This window comes from Patiria miniata, unplaced genomic scaffold, assembly GCF_015706575.1.
Source record: "Patiria miniata isolate m_02_andy unplaced genomic scaffold, ASM1570657v1 HiC_scaffold_29, whole genome shotgun sequence".
Classification (NCBI taxonomy): Eukaryota; Metazoa; Echinodermata; class Asteroidea; order Valvatida; family Asterinidae; genus Patiria; species Patiria miniata.
In genome coordinates this window covers 18,724,378-18,745,840 of record NW_024037068.1, presented here as the reverse complement: position 1 = coordinate 18,745,840, position 21,463 = coordinate 18,724,378, and the positions used below count along the sequence as shown (strand labels likewise).

The 21,463-nt window shown below is 40.1% G+C and overlaps 1 pseudogene; it reads right to left on the bottom strand.

Annotated features, from left to right (window-relative positions):
• Positions 1-9,717: 9,717 nt before the first annotated feature.
• On the bottom strand, positions 9,718-19,866 carry LOC119735812 (annotated as a pseudogene).
• Between the last annotated feature and the right edge of the window lie 1,597 nt (positions 19,867-21,463).

Genomic DNA, 21,463 nt, shown 5'->3' with positions numbered 1-21,463 from the left:
GAAACATTAAAACAAAATCAAATGCTCGAACTGCGAATTATATATCATATTTCTACCCGATTTTCTGAAAACTATCAAAATGGGATAAATATATGGTCTAATATTTTTACTACACAATATGTGTCTCAATGTCTTATAAACCTTTATGGCTTTCGCAATGCATCCTGGGTATAGACGCCAAACAAGCAATGTAGTTCATGCACAAACCAGTGAGAGCAGTCAAGCTTAAATGATGTTTTTGGTAGTGTTTTTCCAGTATTAAATGTTCATAAATTCAGGTATTAATTCATATTATATTATGAAATGGATTGAAAAATGATAATAAACGTTATTTATCAATAAGATTGCGTTTTATGCCTGTACGAAATGTATAGAGAAAAAAATCTTAAAATTCAGTACAAAGTACTAGCCATCAGGGTCCGAAAATGTATTGTGATTAGGCCAAAAAAAAGTCTCCTGTTTCTGGAATGGAGCTTGCCCAAATAGTGGTGCGGCGACGCGGCTTTTTTTTTTTTACCTATTTTTGTTCTGCTTCGAATGTCGGCTGATGACTGCAAATGGTGCCCGCCTAAACTTAGTGCAAATATTATGGGAGACCAGAGAGGCCACATAAAGCTTATTCTCGATCATAACCCCATCTTAAAACACGTTAAAATTGTGCAGCAGCAGGATTCCAGTCAAACCAGTGAGTTTGGCGGTTTTGAGAGATCATCTTTCATTGAAAAAAAACTTTTTCATTTTGCCGACCCGCATGGCTACGGCGACGCGCGCGCATACCAGGAACCGGAGACTTTTTTTTATTTGGCCTTAGTCAGTGTTGGTGGCTTAAGCTTGAAATCTTGATTCTGATTGGCCAATATCATAATTTCTACAGTTGTCATTCAAATGCTTTCGGTCATTGTCAATACAATGTACCAGAGGGCGCCATATACCTATTTTTGGGGGGCAACATCATCTTCTTTTGGGACTTAGTTTAAACTCTAAAACTAATAAACAGTTTAAAAAACCCATACTGCTATGCAGGAACCAAATCCTGTATTGGATACGACACTGGCGTGCAGTAGGTTAATGTGTGTGAAGGATCGAAGTTGACTAAACTCTCAAAGTTTTAACAGTATAAAAGTAGGGCACACGCTATTAATACGTACATAGTTATCTTTTTTTTTTTATTGTAATAAACACTTCAACTAGATAATGCTATCAATAAATAACAGACCGGGCTATGAGTCACTGTGGCGTGATATGTCTCGTGTTGGGTAGGGTCTAGGTGAAGAATCGCTTCATCTGATTGCATCAGAAGAGCTTTACTTCTTGACTTCGTCTTAGTGTACTCACTGGATTACCAAAATATTTGAATAGAGACAACACAAAGAAATGTTTAAAAAGTACTTAACTTGTGGACGAATTAATTGTAGCTAATACTGTCACTTGACCATTTCATTTATTCTGATTGTATAAATTATAAGTTCGGGATGAGTAGATGAAGTTCCATAAGGGAGTAGAATGTGGCATCCTGCTTCGGATAGAGTTTAAAAAACAAATTCAATAAAATAAGTATCCAGGACCCCCTAAAATATGATAAAACATGTATGGTGAAGTGTGAGCATTTTCAACAAAAGCGTTATTCATCCAGTCACCTTGGCAACAACTTAAGTTAAATATGAAGCAGAAATAGCAACACAGAGTCCGTGTTCAATAAGTGACCATATCACTCCCAGGTCCAAAATACACATTCAAGTACGCCAACCTGCCAGTGAGTAAATACAACGCAGTAAAAAACAAAGTACTTGAGATCATATTACATGTACAGCGTATCAGCCTAATGGGTGCGCGTGATTTGTCTGTTTAATTCACACCCCTCTTAAAGTTGCGTTCGCTGGGCTGTTCATAAAAAAAAATCTTATATTTTCCTATTCAAGAAAAGTGCATGTATTATATTCTAACCAAAAACTCGTGGTTTTTTTTTTTGAAAGTCTGCAACCTTCTAAAAAGTTAAGTAGAGAAATAATTTTATGAATGAGAAATGATTGTTGTGAAGGCACTGTTTGGTTGACGTTAATCTAAAATTACATGGATGGCAAAATCATTCACTTTGAAGAACTACATTTCTTAAAACAAGTGTGTTTCTATTAAGACAAGAAAATGTCTTCGGTAAAAAATCAGCACCAAAGAATACCAAGGGGTTATTTTGACACGACGACCCAATTGCGGACAATGTGACGGAGCTGATTTTAGTCTCTGGTATCAGAGTGTTCTACAGTTAAATGCTTAAACATCACTTTAAAAACCTATGAGAATGCCTACAAAACTGAAATTGAACAAACAAAAGGATTTATGTTAAAAATTAACCATTACTCATTTTGTAATAAAAAAAGATGGTTAAAGTTCTTGTATCAAACTGTACCGACGTGCAAGCTTTACAGCGATTTCAGACACTGTGACAAACAAATATCGAGATTTATCATAAGAGTTTTCATTTTATTAGAATGTGAAATACCATCATCTATAATAGGGCACACATACCATTTGTAAAATAAAAGGGGAAAGTCCCAGATTGTTTATCCAAACATCTAAAATCATGGGGGAGGGCTCAGCTTGCTTCTTGGCTGGTTATCATTTAACAACAGAGGACGCTGTTCTTTACAGAGAGTTTAATGCATGTGATGAACGAGTCCATTTTTTGTATTACCTTTGCTTTTGCTTTTGCATTTGCTTATGTTTAAGTTTTTGCCTTTGTTTTGTTTGTGCCTCTGGCTTTGCCTTTATTCTAGTCATTGCCCATGCCGATGTCAGTCATCGGGCGTCGGGTTTATGTTTGTTGTTTGGTGTTTTGGGCAGCTCCATTTCTGCAGTCTCAACTGTAAGCGAATACGCAATTCGCAAAATGTATGCCAAAATCCGTTCATGTAAACATTAAGCAATAAAGTTTTTTTCAAACTGAAGTGTTATAAAACAGTTGTTTTTTTTTTCTTTTTTAAGAAAACTCAACACCAAAGAATTCCAAGCGGACAAACTTTCGATAACTTCGACAGAACGACACAGTCGTCCGAAATATACTATTCCTTGTGTTATTGCGCTCGTTGGAAGACAACAAGTTGTTTTAGCTTTGTACATAATTTTGGCTGGGTTGTATGTTGGGTTGTTATCTTTTTTTATGTATTGATCTATTTACACGATGAACATCAATTTAATTAGTGAACAACAATTGAAGAATATTCATTAACAATTTCACCCCTTAACTTACAGACTGCTTAAAAAAAATAACATTTCGGGAAACATATTTTCTTTTTAGAAAAATCGAGAGACTAAAGGATATCGCAAAGAACTTGTCGGAAGCAGAGAAGAAAGAAGTTAACGCGACGATTATTAATATGGCAGGTAAAAATACAAAACCAGATTTACGTTTGCATAATGACGCTGCAGTACACAAGTGATAGGGGTGTACTGCACTGAGTCACTAAGTGGTACAACGTTATAATTACCCTTGAATTGACTGGTCTAATAAGCTATGATTCTCAGTTTTAAAGTCAGATAATAGTCATTTAAAGGTAATATACGACATTTGCAAGCATCAAAGAACAAAACTACAAAATTATTATGAAATACCTTACTGGATTGTTGGTGAAAGACAGTGTAAAGCATCCTGTAAAATCACGGCACCTGGTGTGCTGAAATTTCCAAGAAAAGTTGTATTTTTTTATGAATTACCAACGCTGGTCGGCCGACCAGCGTTTGAAAAAACTGCCTCCAATTTACCATATTTGGTTAGTTCACATTTTGTTTGCAATCGATTACACACCTATAGGTGCAAGCCAGCTGGACTGTTTCCCTGACCTTACAATTGCCCCGACGTCTATAAATTGCTCCGTTTCATCTGAAGTGGGGTCAGGGAACACTACAAGGACATGATTGGTTTTTCTTAGTTTTTCCAGCATGTACGAACACAAAACTTCAAACAAGTCAGTGAAACAAAATTTACTCTAAAATACCTCGAAATCCATCCATTTCTGAAATTACAGCAAAGGCAAATGATGTATATACCCTTTAACGTAATTCCTTGAGAGTCGACATCTATATAATTTGTATATTAGTCTAAAAGTACTGTACATGGACACGGTTAGACAATTATATGGTCTGCGGGCATTCACTTGGGTAATAAATAACAATGTCTGTTTTATGCCTTCTTTTTATTGAGGCCATTGTTTTCAATTTTCAATTTACAGCTTTGAATGAGGTAGGTCTGCGTAATCTTGCCGGTCGACTCGGTCCAGAATGGGAGAAGCTGGCCACATATCTGGGCTTTACCACAGTACAGATTGACAGCTTTAAGACCGACTACCATGGACAGGAGAATCAAATCTTCCGGATGCTCGTCAAGTGGAAACAACAACAAGGTGCAAGCCCTAATCAGGTGGGACTTTTGTGTGAGAAACTGAAACTGGCCGACAGGAAGGATTTGGCTGATATACTGTCAGGTAAAAATGATCGTAATGTTCACCCCGTATAGGTAGCATCCTCGAAAATATGTTGGTTGTGAGCGATAATTAGAAGAATCTGTTCAAAGCTCATCTCACAATTTCAATTGAAAGAGTGTAGTTTTCTGTATTCAAAGGAAAATTATATAATGGGATAATATAGTTTAAAAAGGAAATAACATCTTACCTCAGTATATCCACTGTCCCTATCGTGGGGCATCACCCGCAATGAACACAAAATAAACCTTGCAGGAAGTAAAAATTAAATAAAAATTTGAAGTAGTAAAATGTGGACCGAAGTTGTATCTTGAAGTTAAAATAAAGTGGCTGGATCACCCGTATATACCTATATATGCTGCTCTCAGAAGTATTATAAACATGACAACCTAGTGTTAGTGGTGCACCCCTTCCCTACCTTTCGTATTCGCAACGTCTGCGGAATTGTAAGGACCGGGGACTAACATTCAACACGTGTTCTACATACCAAAGAAAAACAAAGTACTTGTTGATATAACTCCATCTCTGATTGCACTTGACGCAGACTTAGCGGATATTTTCAAGATGGACGCCATGCATCTTCAGATATTAACCCGCAGAAATCGAAGAGTATCGCTTGTCCAGCTGCAGTGTGTTTGCTTCCAGAGTCTTGCAGTGCCGTATATTAAAACATTAAAATACTCAACAACGTACCATCTTGTTGGCCCCTCGGTGGTATTGGATGATTTTTGTTTACAAAGTTGTTACAATGAATCATTATCATGTTGCGGCCATCGTTATCTTTCCCCATTCAAATCAATGTAACCAAAGCGATGCTGGAAGTCCTTTTTGTTCACAAAAATAACGTTATCATTCAGTATTGTTTTTGGATAAGGAGAACATGACTGAAATGATGGCAGCATGATAAAGGTCTATTTCTTACATTAACAGGTCTTGAGGTATCTCTAAAAGATGTGGCTGCAACTAAGAAGGCTTTAATGGACAACACAGCAAAGGCTCGACAGAGGGTGAAGGACAGAGCTGCTGAGGCCAGAGCAAATTCCAATGCAACGGTCAACGCTGAAGAGAAACGACTCCTTGATGAGATCACAAGCCAGGAACGGGAGCAAAACGAGCGATTGGATGAGCACGAGAAGACACTGGGTACCAAGCTGCATTCACGTTCCCAATATTCCGCCATCAGCAAAGGCATGGAGAAGCTCGGAGTTCAACAAACTTCCAAGGCTGCGGGCTTGAAGTCGCATCCCGTGTTCGTGCAGAGTCAGAAACTTGACATCAATCTGGGCAAGGTGATGGTGAAAGACATATTGGAGATGTGCCATTCATTTGGCGCGCAGGGGAGTGGTGAAGGCGAGTTTGAAGTAGCCAGAGGCATTGCTGCTGCGGCTGACCCTGACGAGATTGCTGTGGCTGACTGGAAGAACAAACGAGTGGTTATCTGCAACAACCAGGGGCGTACTAAGAAATACCTTCCAATAAACGCAAGTACGTTGTTAGTGCACACACACATTTATGCATATCCCTATTTTAAGGTCTAAATGAAAATATAACGGCATAGTATAGCTTTTTTCACATTCCATTTCGCACAGGGATTCAAAAAAATGTATTCCCATCCTCTGCTCCCTAGTTCATTTCTCAAATAAGTCGCAATTAATTTTTGAATAAGAGGCCCTCTGGAGCAGAAACAATACTGGTCATTTCAATCGTCCTCATCCCCAATGCCTTCCATTAATCATATTCATTGTAACAATCAATTTTATGTTCGTACCGTTTCCTTCCTGCGTAAAATCACAGTTATTTCGTAGGAGGCATTAGTTGCTCTTTCATGACTGCCTATTTGTTAAAGAGGTTGTGGAATGCTTGAAGACATTTCCGTCATTTTTTGGGTATATGTAGCCTAAGGTGTGATGAAATAAAAACGACTATTGTTTCTGTCATGAAATGAGTACAAAGGCTACTTTTAAGAGCTATTTTTCAGGTCCTGTTTCGACCCGTACGTGCAATTTGTGTAAAAATCGTCGTTGCGGGCAGCTAACAAAACACAGTAAATTGTGACGTAATAAACAGGACTCGTTTATGCTACTCTGCATCGGGAGTCCTTTATTACGTCACGATTTACTGTGTTTTGTTTGCTGCCCGCAACGACGACTTTTACACAAATTGCACGCTCGGGTCGAAACAGGCATGACAGGACTTGAAAAACAGCTCTCAAAAGTACCTTTTGTACTCATTTCATGACAGACACAATAGTCGTTTTTATTTCATCACACCTTTAATAGGCTACATATACCCGAAAAATGACGGAAATGTCTTCGAGCATTCCACAACCTCTTAAACCCTCCCACCACTACTTGATACTTCTGTAGACAATTATGTCCGTATGGTATAATTTCAAGTTGAACGTTTGGAGACGGTCATGGAATGATGTTGCAAGCTTTAAGAAAATCGTGAAATGCATTTTATAAATGGATTTTGTGGTTCACTACAAACTATAATGCAACTGCCCAGCCATCCAATTACATCGCAGTCGTTGCCCTCCAGGAGAGATAAACTTGGAACGTAATACGCCTAACCACAGCAAAGTAATTGTCCATCATTTGTAATTTGTGCATTTTGTTCGTTTGAAGCAACAAAAGTGTTAAAAATCTAAAGAAGGGTGCTGAACAACTAACCTGATGAAGTTTCAGCTCAGCTTCAGCTGTATATTTTGAGATAAACAGCATTCTAGGATCTCGATTTCAAATCAAAAGTTGCTGAATCATGTTTTGAATTGGGCCTGAATTCAGCGCAAGAGACACGTTCTCACTGAGCCGATTGCAGGTACGCGATGTCGCGCACCGATCCGACGAATTATAGCAGCCGTGCGCACGTGTGCGTCGTGCCAACTATTAACAATTAAAATTGGAAACAGCTATTAGTGCTGGAATACTGCAAAATGGCGAGTCATAAACCCATGTGACATACCACTTTATGATGGTCATTAGCTTTTTGAACAATTATCATTGTACAAATACATATCCTCGTTCGTTCACTTTCATCCTCATTCTTTTATTTTTCCGTTATGCGTTTTAAGCAACATTGCTCCGAGTTAATTGAACATGTCAAGGTCTGTAGTGGATCAGGATCACTTGATTCTCAAACAATCAAATATATTTATATTAATTATTTTAATCTTTTTTTTTTAATAGACCAGCAGTAATTACTCGAAACACTTTCGGTTATCTGAATGATCTTATTCGAAATAAATTTTATTTTCCAGATGACGTTGTTGCTGTATCGAATCAGTGGGTGTGTGCTAATCCCGACAAGGTGATGGTTTACCATAGAGACACCACGCACAAGTGTGACTTCCACGTCGAGCCGGAGGATCAGGTTGGCACTGCAGACAAAAGCCTGTACAGCGTGGCAATCATGCCGAATGGTAACATCATAGCGGGTCTCCAGAACGAGGTATTGGTTGAGCTCGATCCCAGGAATGGTGAGATCCTACACACCATGCCAGTGAAGATAACACCTTACTTCTTGGCTGTACTGAGCAATGGTTGGATTGTGATCAGTGACATCAAGCAGGGACTAGTGGAGATAGTGGAGGTGTCTAATGGCAACGCTGTGACTGTTACCAGAATCCAGCCAACCATCGACGGTAAACCGGTGAAACACTGCTTTGGTGTATGCAGCAACAGCTCGGGTATCTACATTGCAGTGAGCACAGAGTACGTCGACACCGGTCACATACACCACTATAACTGTGCCGGTCAGTTTGTCAGCTGCGTGGCCCAGGGGCTGTACAACCCCCATGGAATCACACTCACAGCTGACGGCCAGCAGCTGGCAGTGGCTGACCTGCACTCGGTAAAGATATATCACAAGGTGTGATGCCAACGATGTCATCCAGCATAAAACCGACTCCCTAACCCGCGTTTGTGGTCGGTTTAAAATCCCAATATGAACTGGAGGCGGCCTAGGCATAACACTGAAATATAAATAAATAAAAATAATAATAATAATTTCCACCGACATCAATTCCGCACACGCAAGCCGGCTCCTCACACTGTTATTCCCTTATTATTATGCATACAGGTTTGTGCTTTGCGCGTTGCGCGTATTGTTCCCAAGCGCTAGCGCTACAGAGCTGGGTTCAAACATTTCGTGAAGGGGTAGTTTGGAAAAGTGCAGGTAAATTTGTAACTAATTTTGTATTCAAATAGAAATAAATTTTAATTGTATTCAGATTAAATTAATCAGTTATCGCTTCAAATCAAGCAGAATCTGTGGGCGAGGTGTCAACAAATATTGACTGCTTTATCCAAGTAGTAAAACTAGCCTCCCTCGGTCATCCATGGAGCATTCTATAGAATGCTTCATGGATCACCTCGGGAGGCTAGTTTTACTACACCACTCGAAGCGGTCAATATTTGTGTAATATTCACAGGACCTACATTTTAAGCTGAGAAATTCACTCATTCAGAATTGCCAGACAAAGAATTGTTTTCAAAGAACTCAAGGAATATTTTTCCAGTGGATCTTTAACTTTGTAACAGTTTTTTTTTTTCAAAAAGACTCTTTTAAGATTACAAAAATATATCTTGAAATGCAAAACCGCAAACGTGATGATCGGTACAAAAAATTAAAGAAATTGTACACATGAAAATCCAATCATTTTTGTTTGGCACAGTGAAGAAGATGAGAATATAATTGACGGTTTCCAGTTCCAGATAAGCTGAACATTAGCAAGGAACTCATTATTTGGCTTCTAGATATTTCGAGAACAGGCTACACAACCAAAGCAACATGAAATAGCAGTAGAGTTGACGTCAGCAAGTTCTCACAAGTCAGATCTACAGAGTGAGTCAAAAGAAGTGGAACCAAATCCTCAAAAACGTACATTTCATATTTTAAAAAAAATAATAGGCAACATTGACATTGATTGGCTTGTGATGGACTTTTGACAACTTGCCTTCAATAATAGTATATATCCGGCTCAACACTTGTAACTGCTGTTTTCTATGACGCTTTTGTAAGGTATGCAGTGTATTCAATGCATCAGTTTGTATAATACATTGTACCTTGATAAAATATGGCAAAAACAATCTTTTGTGTAAAGTGTAAACCTTAAAATACAAGATCATAATTATAAATGTTGCTTCTGATTCATTAATTGAAAAGGAAGTGAGTTGATCAACATTTTCTGGTCAATTCTCTCCTCCTAACTTGTCAAAGCTTGTGTGTTGACTATCATGGACAATTCAATTTTACAAAATGGTTGGTTTATTCATCTTCAATCAGGAAAACGACTGGGAAAAAATGCAGATTTAAAGGTATCTGGAGATTTATCATCATGCCAAACTTAGCAAACACACAAAGTGGCAGTCAAGCAACCAAAGGCATTGTCCACCAAAAATCGGCTATCCCTGGACACATGTGTAAATTGGCAGTGGCACCCATGCGATTCGGATGCAGTGTAACTGTGCCAAGTTTGAATTGAAATAACTCAAGTTTCTCAAACAACAAGCCTGCCAAATTTGACGACAAGTTGACATCGTTCACAATGAATCACCACCTGATCGTGAGTAAAACGAAGTTCTAAAGATTGCGAGATTTTTTTCCAGGCACTGTGGATTGTGGAACAAGCTGATCGTAGGAACTCATGATCGCATAAAACCCTGACTAAAATAGAGATACAAAACTACCTGCATAATTAATGGAAGAGTTGGTATTAATACTGCTACCCTCAATCGGGAAATGCTGAGTGTTGTGACCTCTGACCCAGCTGGGTCAGGCCATTCAGACAAAAGGGGAGAGCAGGGGTACTTTGGTGGTGATGTGCACCAGCTTTCCTTTTATCTTGAGGAAGTGTCGCTTGAACTCGATACCATCACCCTAAAAAGTGAAAGAAGGTTTTGGAAATAAAGACGATTCAGTGTTTCGAATTAGACTTTTGGGAAAATTTCCAACAAAAACAACCATGATGGGAAACTGACTAGGTTCCCTTTTAATTGAAAGTAAACATTAAAGCAACGTTCAGCACATGAACCATACCACACAATTCTCCAGCTTGTGTTGCAAAATATGTTTGTTAATAAACGCGCAATCCTATTTCCCGCAAATATGCATAACCAAAGGTTTCCCGGGTGCTAAATCATGGCCATTTATATGTGGTTCACAAAAAAAGCTCTGCATCAAAAACTACTGTACTGAATCGAGAGATCTTGGTTTCATATTCTACTTTTTTTTTGGGGGGGGGGGGTTCTCACCCTGTATAGACTACTAAAAATACAAAATCGGCGCCCAAGTTGAAATAGAGGCACTCCAGTGACATATTAAAGACGGGAACCGCGAATGTATTACCTTTGATAGTCTGAAGTCGACAAGTACTTTGTCGTCCATCTCGTGCAGGTGAGCTTTGAAGATCAGCGGGTTCTTTCGTCGATCCAGAGATGTGATTGTGACCTGTGTCAAACAAAAACACAAAAAGTACTCAGTCACACAAAATCAACAAGTCTATCTGGGCGATTCGAGGTTAGAGCCGAATAGAATAGAATCGATTCCAAATTTGAAATCAGAATCTGTCTTTAAGCAGCGAAAAAAAAAGACTTAAAGTCTTCCACGAGCCAATGTGGCCCAACAAGCCAGAATTTATCTCCGGTTTCAGTAGCATGCAACGACTGAGAATATTTCCACTCCCCCTGGATGGGATGCTAGTCCATCGCAGGCTGCTCCCCAGCTAATGCCAGTACCCATTTATACTCCTGGGTGGAGAGAGGCATGTTGGGTGGCTTGCCCAAGGACACAACATATGGCCAGCAGCTGGATTCGAACCCCTCGCCATCTGATCATGAGTCACGAACCCTAACAACTAGGCCACACTCCCCACTCAGCAGGCATTGTCCAATAAGTATTCTTTTAGTTATACAGGCTAACATATCTGACCTGTCTTGCTGTTGTCGTTTTCCAGCTGTAGCCCATCTTCTCTAGTACGGCGGTGAGTTTCTTGATGGTTTCGTCGGGGCTAAGTGAAAACCCTGGTCATGCGCTTAACTAGTCTCTGCATAGGTGTCTGTCGGGACAATGGGAAAGAACAAAAACAAAGTAATTATAGAAACTAACCAAAAAAAAAACATTGCTGCTTGTGTAGGTCTTTAACCTTTTTACTATTGTGAGGAAACCAAAATAGAGAGCGTCCCAAAATACCGGCTTTTTTTTCGCCAGGCTCTAGCATTGGCACAGAAACACGTACACGCACCGCCATTATTGTTATACCATTTTAAAGCTTGGAATCTTAACTTTATCCCTAGCGACTATAAGGTTGAAATGGTCAGCCTGAATGAAGTGGTACTATTTGAATACAAAAGGTTGTGATTAAAATTTGGTCTTGAACTTAACTCTTTATGTCTTTTTTTTGCTCTCTTTTCATTTATCAAACTGAAAGCCATTTCAACACAAGACAAAATGGCACTCCATACCTGAAATCGTGCATGGATACTTCTGAAGCATTTATCTCAAGTTTTTGTAACATTACCTTGAAGAAACTACATAATAGAACAATCTGAAAACACTCTTGCAGCCTATGTAAGGTTGATGTAAGGTTGATGTATGGTCAGCAATACACAAAAACATGCTAGCTTGTTGAAAAGCAGTGAATTACATCTGTGTTGAGGGTGTTTGGCGTGTGGTTTCCTGGTCAACTTAAGTCACCTATGGATAGCAGCAGGGGGTGGTTTCTTGTCGACAAAAGTCGTCCATAGTAAGGATAGGGTTAAAAATCCACCTAAACCTGGACTGTTCGTTCCTGGGGGATATCCATTGGGATGGATCGACTTAAGTCACCTATGGCTAGCAGCAGGGGGGTGGTTTCTAATCGACAAAAGATGTCCTAGAAAGGAGAGGGCTAAAAATCCACCTGAACCTGGACTGTCCGTTCTTGAGGGATATCCAGCAAAGTTGTTGACTCACCTGTGAGCTACCGGGCGTTGACTGTATCTGACTACTCAGCAGCAAGGAGTCAATGTGGACCGGCTGTGAGAAGCTGACGCCCAGGATTAACTTCTCCACGGATTCTTTGGTGGTTTCTGGTGTGGGCATGTCATGGACGGCGTGTGGTATGGGCTGGGAGCTGGAGAACGTGGCCGAGTTCTCTCTGTATTGATTTCACAAACGGGGAAGACGTGAAAAAGGGGGAGGATTGTAACTGGTAAACAGTTATGACTATAGACCTTTATCATGCTGCCACCATTTTCAGTCATGTTCCCTGTATCAAATAACGTACTGAATGATAATGTTTTGGTGCAATAAGCTACCAGACTATTCTTCCTTCCAGCCTCGCTTTGGTTACGTTGACTTGAATTGGAAAAATCCAAATGACTGCGACATGCTGATGGTCTATTGGTCAAAGGTTTTCTGTTCAAAACTGCAAGCGGAATAATTCTGAGTTGCTTTTTTACCAGAAAGATGAAGTAACAATTAACAAGGGATGAATGAGGACAAAGAGCATTTCAAATGAATAGATGGTCATGGCCTTGAGATTTGGAAGACTTGTGATTGAAAGTGCCCAGCGTGAGCGTGAACGTGAATGCAAATTTGTGACACCACGGCATATTTCCGTGCTGTGAATTTGCAAAAACTTAACAGATTTCAACTCCAGCAAATTTCAAAGTGAATGTTTGGTGACGTCAAATTCGCTTCGTATTCGCATTGACGAGATTTATGAAACAGCCTTGCCAAGGACTGAATTACAGTTCTGTATCAAACTTTTGTCCGAAATGTTTAAGATGAAGAATAAAATTGGGCTGCTGTGTATACCAGCACGATCATGAGTTAAGAAGCATTATATTTATTCCCGCAGAACGTTTTCTTGAAATCACATTTTCGTTTCTCTTTTTTATATTATTGTATTTTTTGTTTTGTTTCACTAGTTTGTGCTTAAGCTGTACATAGACACAAATTATAGCCAAATATTTTTTCGAGGTTGCACCACTTGCGACATTTTGACAGCAAAAGGCAAAAACAACTAACAAGACTCTGCACTCTTACCTTCTGATAGATGACGTTGGTGAAAGGTCATTGCCTGAGCAGACACGCTTGAATGAACCGGAACTTGTTGGTGAACTGGATGGGGGTCTGTGAGGCCAAGCTAGGAAGAAACCACCAAAATGTTTTTAAATAAAGTAGTAAACCAGAATATTGCAGAATTGTCCTGAAGTCCATTACATGTGATTATTAATACAAGCCAGTCACAAATCACACCACGAAACCAAGACAATCCTTAATCCTAACCACCCCCAACTCCATCAAAATCCAAGCCCCATTTTGGTGGATTTTGGGGGGCTTGGCCCAGAAGGCCAGGCGTGACTAAATATTGATGGAGTATGATGGACTTGGGCCTAATGGGCTGAAGCAGTGCTAGGGGTATCTGATTGATTTTGGCTAGCTTCCTGTACTACTATTGTGATAAAAGCCATGGTTAGCAAGTCCATATTGCGTCAGTGGTGGATTCCATTATGTCATGTACAGTTTTATACTTGAAGCACAGTGATTGATGGATTTTGATGGACTTGGTTCAGTTCCTACTAAAAGACGCTAGGGAGTTAGGGTTAACAGCCGTGTTACAAGTCTACCAATAAGCTATTTTCGAGTCAGGCCACAAATCGAATCACAAGTCTGTCGCAAGTCATACTACATGTCAATTACAAGTCAAGTCACTAGCAAGATCTCTAGCAACCGGAAATGAACAGCAACAAAAGAATGCCTTTGTCGCAGATAATTCGAATAGCTTGTGAGCTGACATGGGACTGGGGGACTTTGTGATTTGACTTGTGATTTGACTTGAAATAACTTAACTCTAGAATACTGACATCCATATCTTTGTTAGTGACTGGTTTTTCATCAATGATTTAACCCAGACAAAGATGTTAGAATGCTTATAACAATTTTTGAATGGCAATCAATCTGCTAAAGCAGCTTTTCTCTTTGTCAAAAAAAAAAAACATTTTCAAGGACTGCGCAGCAACAACCAGAAAAAAAAATTAACAACCAATCCCTCCCTCCGTAATTGTAAGTGTTGGCTTTGAATGACACAATCTATCATCTGTTTCAGTAATTTGTTCATTGATCTTAAAAACAAATTGGTACTTACTTTTGCCATTGTACCATCTGTCTTTCCTCAGTGTGGCTATTGTGCAGCGCTTGGTAGGAGACTCCGTCAAGATTTTCCGGAGTAATGCTGGAAAAAAAAGACAAACAAGAGATGAACGAGATGTGCTTAAAATACTAGGAAATCACTGTCAGTACAGGGCACTGAAATAAATAATACATTTGTAATGCATATACCGGGCAAGTAAAAAAAAAAACGAAACCCAAATGTCGGGACTATTGTTTTAGTGAAGTTCTGCATGTAGCACTTTCAAAATCTAGGATATGAAAGTCCATAAGCTTTCTTTTAGTACAATAATTACTCAAATAACTCATGTACTTTTCAAGTTACGGAATTTTGAACACAACCACTGTGCGTTCTTTCAGCAAAACGAAAACAATTCAAGCACATCCCTATGTGATTTGTTTTCGCTTTGCTGCACCTTTTTGTGATCCGTGGACAGAACTTTAAAACGGTGGTTGTGCTTAAAATTCCATAACTTGAATATTACACGAGCGATTTGAATGATTCTTGGACTAAAAGAAAGCTTATGAATTGGGCTTTCATATCTTAGTTAATGAAAGTGCTACATGCAGAACTTCACTAAAACAATAGTGCCAACATTTGTTTTGTTTTCACCCTGTATAACACTTTCCATCGTAACAACTATCTGAAAGAGCTTTTCAAAGCACATTTCCACACTATACAAAGATACACAACAATTTTGTGCACCAGGAAGTAACAACAAAAGAGGAAATTCTCAGCTTTACAAGAGTTTATACCGTGTTTCTCAATTTTTAACGGCACAAGTGACAAACAAGAAAATCACCTGATCTGATGAAAAGCTACATGCCTATAAACTACATAGCATGCAACACGAAAGTCACACAAAAAGAGGAAATATCAAGCATTACAAGTCTCTTTGCAGTCTTTTTACAAGGGAATCAGAAAGAGAGAAAATCAGTTAATCCAAGGGAAAATTGCATGCCTGAAGCTAGCTAAGCAACATTCTGACTTCTAGAGTGGTTTCCTCAATTTTTAATTTTAACAGAAGGACCAAAATCCAGCCTTTTTCGTCTTGTTGAGGTATGCAACCTTCGTCAGTTAGTCCGTGGAGCCCATGTACAGTAACAACAGTAATGGAGGTAATTTTTTTTTCAGCTCAATCTCAACCTCAATGTAGCTCGATTTTTTGAGCAAAAGCTTTGATCCGTTGCCTTTTGTATCAAAGGGGATCATTAGGGAAATATTTCAAAAGATTGAGATTGAGTTTGAGACAAAGATGAGACTTGGAAAACAGCCCCCAAACCCACCTAATGGCAAGGGATCGATCTTCTTCCATGGCGACAGGTGCATCTTCTTATCCAACCAATCACGAAACTCCTTACATTCGTACGTCGGTTCATCCCACGGCAGTTCTGTTACCAAAAATAGAACACAAACAATTCACATGGGCAACAACACGTGTGTCTCTTCAATGCTATACTATAAACAAGGATATTAGTGGACACTTGATATTTTTTCATGAAATTGGTGGTATAAATGAAAAGTGTAATACATGTACACATGTACATATATTTTAAAATTTTAAAAATATGTAGTTACAATTGAGAAAAAAACACACCTAAAATCAGCTGAATTTGGAGGGTCTAATCTCTGCTCCCCTTACTGAGAAACTCCCAAAAAGGACAATTATGTTGAAAACATGCCAATATGCCTTCTAACTCAGGCATGCAACTGGGAATTAAGAGAAAAAAACAAAACAAGGGAATTCCAAACCACACAAGACTTTGTACAGTGTTTTCCAATTCGTAATGGCATTCATGAGAAGTAAAAAACAAGGAAATCAGGGGATCCGAGAAAAACTTGCATGCCTGCTAACGCTCCCCCCCCCCCCTTCCTGGGAGATAAACACCCCTCTTGATCCAAACCTGGATCTGCCCTTGGGCTAAGTTACGTTGCAAATCAACTATTAGTTGACTTTTGTCATTGATCTAACTTGCTCTTGATGCAGAAGGACCATGTGATTGTAGCTACAAACCTCCGCCCAGCATGGCCACAAGAATGATCCCACAGGACCAGACGTCAGCCGGCTCGGCAGGAAACTCCTCCTTCTTCATGACCTCTGGAGCGACGTAGGGAGGCGTCCCGCAACACTTGGCCATCAGACGCTCTTTGCCCTGGTGCCGGAAGACCGTGGCTAGACCAAAATCTGAGATCTTTAGGTTATCTGGAAACAAGTTACAAAGACGAGAACATTAGACAATATCGGCATCCGGGAAAGAAAGTGTCATGTATCCGTATGATGATGACTGATACATGTAAGCATACGCGAGGTCGTGTTCAAATTAAAAGTTTGGCACTATGCCAATTTTATGCGTGTACGTACAGCCGCAGAGGAAGCAGAGTCATGATTTATGTCACAAAAATGTGCGGAAAAAACGCCATGAAAACTTCACTCTTAAGAGCTTCCAACTGCAATCAGACATATCTGGTACATTATTGAATTAAGAATGAGAGGTTGATATCATTATTAAATCGAAAGAAATTTTCAGCGAAAACACGGTCAATTCATAGGTACAGATCCCATGTCAATATAAAGCCAGTTTGGCATGCGCACAATGATATGGGACACGGGTCATTTGGGATAATCAAACACTCATCGAAGGCGCATGAATGCGCACAGCGACGGGCGCATGACGCTCGCGTGTTTATTACAAGCAGAATGGGCGTCCGCATAACATCGCATGTCATCACGTCAACGATTTTATCCCGAATGACCTTTGACTGCTTCATTGAGAAACCAAACTGGCTTATTGGCTTCCATACGTAGTTCCATTGCCATTTTGTCATATCACATATGAGAAGAACACACAGAGTGATGATGTCACGCGTTGGGCCATCAATTCTGAGACAGTGGGAGCTAGCCCCATTGAACAAGTGCCTGTAATAGTGTGTGTTAACACTTGGAGAAGCTCACAACAACATTTCAAAGTACAACAAATTGTGAGAATCTCAAAAATGTTCATCTTACCGTTATCGTCCAGAAGTAAGTTTTCTGGCTTCAGATCTCGATGGGTCACACCCTTCTTGTGTAAATACTCAACGCCGGCCATCAGTTGAACAAAGTACCGATGGGCCTGCTTGCCTGGCATACCAATATCAGGCTCTGCAAGAGAAAACAAATTATTTCAATTTTATGGGTGAGTTACTCAACAATTTGGACCCAAACGCGTAACACCAGCAGTTTCGGTTCATCCAAGGCAACAGGCTGTTTATGATTTATGGTAAATATTCACGGTCTTGAAAATCATAATTAGTGTTTCAACAAGTGGTTCCACACACCGCATGTGCCGCCTTTTTCCCTGGTCGATCCCTATATGTTTTGTGTTTTTAAAAAAGGTCACATTTTGTGAATTTTTAAACAACGAAAGCACATGATCCCTGCAAGACCTTCAATTTCGAAAGACTTATGATGAACCCCCACCAAAGGATCACTCCGTCATAGTTACATTAAAATCCATCAAATTCTGGGGGAAGGGGGTGCTGGGGGGATGACATTTGACAGGTACAGAACATTTCAGAAAAACCTTACCAACTCTATCAAACAGCTCTATCCCAATGATATACACCAGGAAAACCCTACTAATTCTATCAAACAGCTCTCCCCCACTGAAATACTCCAGGAAAACCCTAGTCCCTACTAATTCTATTAGAGCTTTGCCCCGCTCATATACTCCAGGAAAACCCCACCAATTATTAGTCCGAGTAACTTGGACCCAACTTATCGCCTTTTTTAACATTTGGACATGGTCTGGCGATAGTAAGGTCCAAGCTAATACCGCGACCTAGACAACACAGTCCCAAAAACCAACATTTTCCAACAAAAAACATCAGATTTCACCTTCAAAACGGCCTCCAAATTACTAGATATGCCATCTGAGGTACAAGTAGACATCGATAATTAAGATGGTTGTACTGAAGTTTACTTACGATCCGGAAAAAAGTGAAATTTTCCGTTCATTTCGGAGAGCTCCCCTCGCGATCTTGAACACGTTAAATTTCCGATCGTGCTTGAACGACGCGATTTCTTCTACATGCCCAGCGTACTTTCGATGGTCCCCGTATCCCGAGTGCGATTCCGTTACCGAGCGCGCGCGATGCATCGATTATGATAATGAGTAGACTGGATCACGTTTGTAAACACATGTGCATTTCAAATGATAATAGGGAGTCGGGAACTAGTGCAGCTTTTATGGCGGGTACCAGTTCAAGCTGGTTCCCGATTCCCTTTTACAGTTCGAAATGCACATGTATGTATTTACAAACGTGACTCATTATCATAATCGATGCATCGCGCGCGCTCGGTAACGAAATCGCACACGGGATACGGGGACCATCGAATGTATGCTGGGCATGTAGAAGAAATCACGTCGTTCAAACATTTTAATGTTTGAAACGTGATCGGAAATTTAACATGTTCAAGATCGCGAGGGGAGCTCTCCGAAATGAACGGAAAATTTCACTTTTTTCCGGATCGTAAGTAAACTTCAGTACAACCATCTTAATTATCGATGTCTACTTGTACCTCAGGTGGCATATCTAGTAATTTGGAGGCCGTTTTGAAGGTGAAATCTGATGTTTTTTGTTGGAAAATGTTGGTTTTTGGGACTGTGTTGTCTAGGTCACGGTATTAGCTTGGACCTTACTATCGCCAGACCATGTCCAAATGTTAAAAAAGGCGATAAGTTGGGTCCAAGTTACTCGGACTAACCAATTATATCAAACAGAGCTCTCCCCCACTGAAACACTCCAGGAAAACCTTACCAATTCTATCAAAGAGCTCTCCCCCGCTCATGTACTCCAGGAAGAGATACTGAATGTTGCCTTCTTTGCGTTGGCCGTAGAAGCGAACAATGTGATCGTCGTTCATCATCCTGTGGACGCAGACCTACAGAGGGCAGAGGGCACAGATCAAAAGGTCACCAGCAAAAACAGACAGAGACTGGACATGCTGAAGAACAAGACTGTATATGAGAACGGGAAAACACCTTTGAAGTTTTTGAAATCGTATTGGTTGCGAGCCTTGATGATGCATACTTCTATACGGTCTGACTGGCCTACTCCAGCACACTAACACCTCGCAATGCATCTAGTGCCCTATTCGTTCACACAGTTATATTTAAGTAAGATTGACCCCATGTCACTAGTCAATCAGCTTACTTTGCTCTGCCCAGACTCAGACTCCATGTCTGCCGTGGGAGATACCGAGACAGGTTTAAGACCCAATACACCCTCCACTTTCAATTCGTAATCCCTCCTCGCCGGCTGATGGCTATAGCCACGGCTTGAGGAAAGGCTATGTGCCGGAAGACGGCTAGAGCCGCATTCCCGAACGTGCACATTTCATTCATCATGCAATTGCACTTGATACAAGATTGGCATTGAATGGTGTATTTTCTATAAGGGAAAGTTGGGTGAACTTTCCTTAGTCATGAAAAGTAAAATCTATTCAGTGACACCACTTTCTGTTTTGAGTTGAATAAACAAAAATTGAGCACAGTACACAGGCTTTCGTTCAGTGTAAGTGCGCTCATTATTGATGGCTACGCTCGGCTGATCACACTGGGCTACCTGTACAACACGAATGCACCCTCAGTGTGAATACCAGCGGGCCGGCAAGATATCGAAAAAAGTATAACATCCTAGACAGGTTAAAGTGCAAACTAATTTTAACTGAACACAAAAAACAGTCTGGATATTTACAGTTATTGTACAGTTAATCACAAGTCAGTCACAAGTCCATCATACGTCCAGCAACATGTAGATCACAAGTCACTTTAACATTCTGGTGACATTAGCAACCGTGAGTGAATGCAAGCGCGAGTGAAAAATTACAACCGAATGCGCTTACCACGGTGATTTAGCTGTGACTGAATGACTTGTGATTGACCTGGGAGACTAGGGAAGGACTTGTGATGCACTCATCAACTACAAGACTTCTGGCGATGGGATTTACAGGCACCTCTTTGCGGACATTCTCTATGGCCCCTTTGGCTTTGTCCAGATTGAGTATCTTGTCAGCTACAGCCTCCTGTGTGCTACGATTGACCGCAAGCTTCACCCTGGGGAGACACAACACAATAAGCATTATCCATTAAATGCTAAACATACAAAGCCTTGTGTGGTTTAAATAACTCCCTAGGCCCTTTTTGCTAGGAACCATCCTCAATCCTCCAAAATTGTGCACTTATGATCAAATGAAGGATACCCACTGCCCCAATCCTTCAAAATCGTTAGACAGTCCTGCCTCAAAAACATCCTCCTCCTTTTCAAACACCATTCATCCTCAATTGACCTATCGCCGTTTGTGAGTTAGCCACGCCCCTTAGACAACCCTATGGAGTTTTGGTACACTTACTTTTGTTTGTCTCAGATTTTGCGGGTTTCGCATCTATTTGTATAACATGTAATTGGACAATATTTCACAAGCTGCGTAGATGCGATTCTAATGCGATTCTACCGCAATAGGTCAACCCTCCAAAATCCTCATGTGCTTCAACACCATTCATCTTCAATCCTCCAAAATCCTTATATTTCTCAAAAACTATTCATCCTCAATCCTCCAAAATCCTAAAAAAAAAACGCCAGGAGGACTTTGGTAGATTGAGGTGGGTTAGCTAGGGTTAATTTGAAAACATTCATGAATTACACCCACTGAAATTTCAAAAGAATATTAAAATTACATTTAACAAACATGTAGGCCTATATCTGACCAGGAAAAGTTTCAGGTCTGGATTAAAGGGAATGTACATCATTGGCTTTTGCTGTAATTATCAGAAATGAACTACTTGAGGGGTAA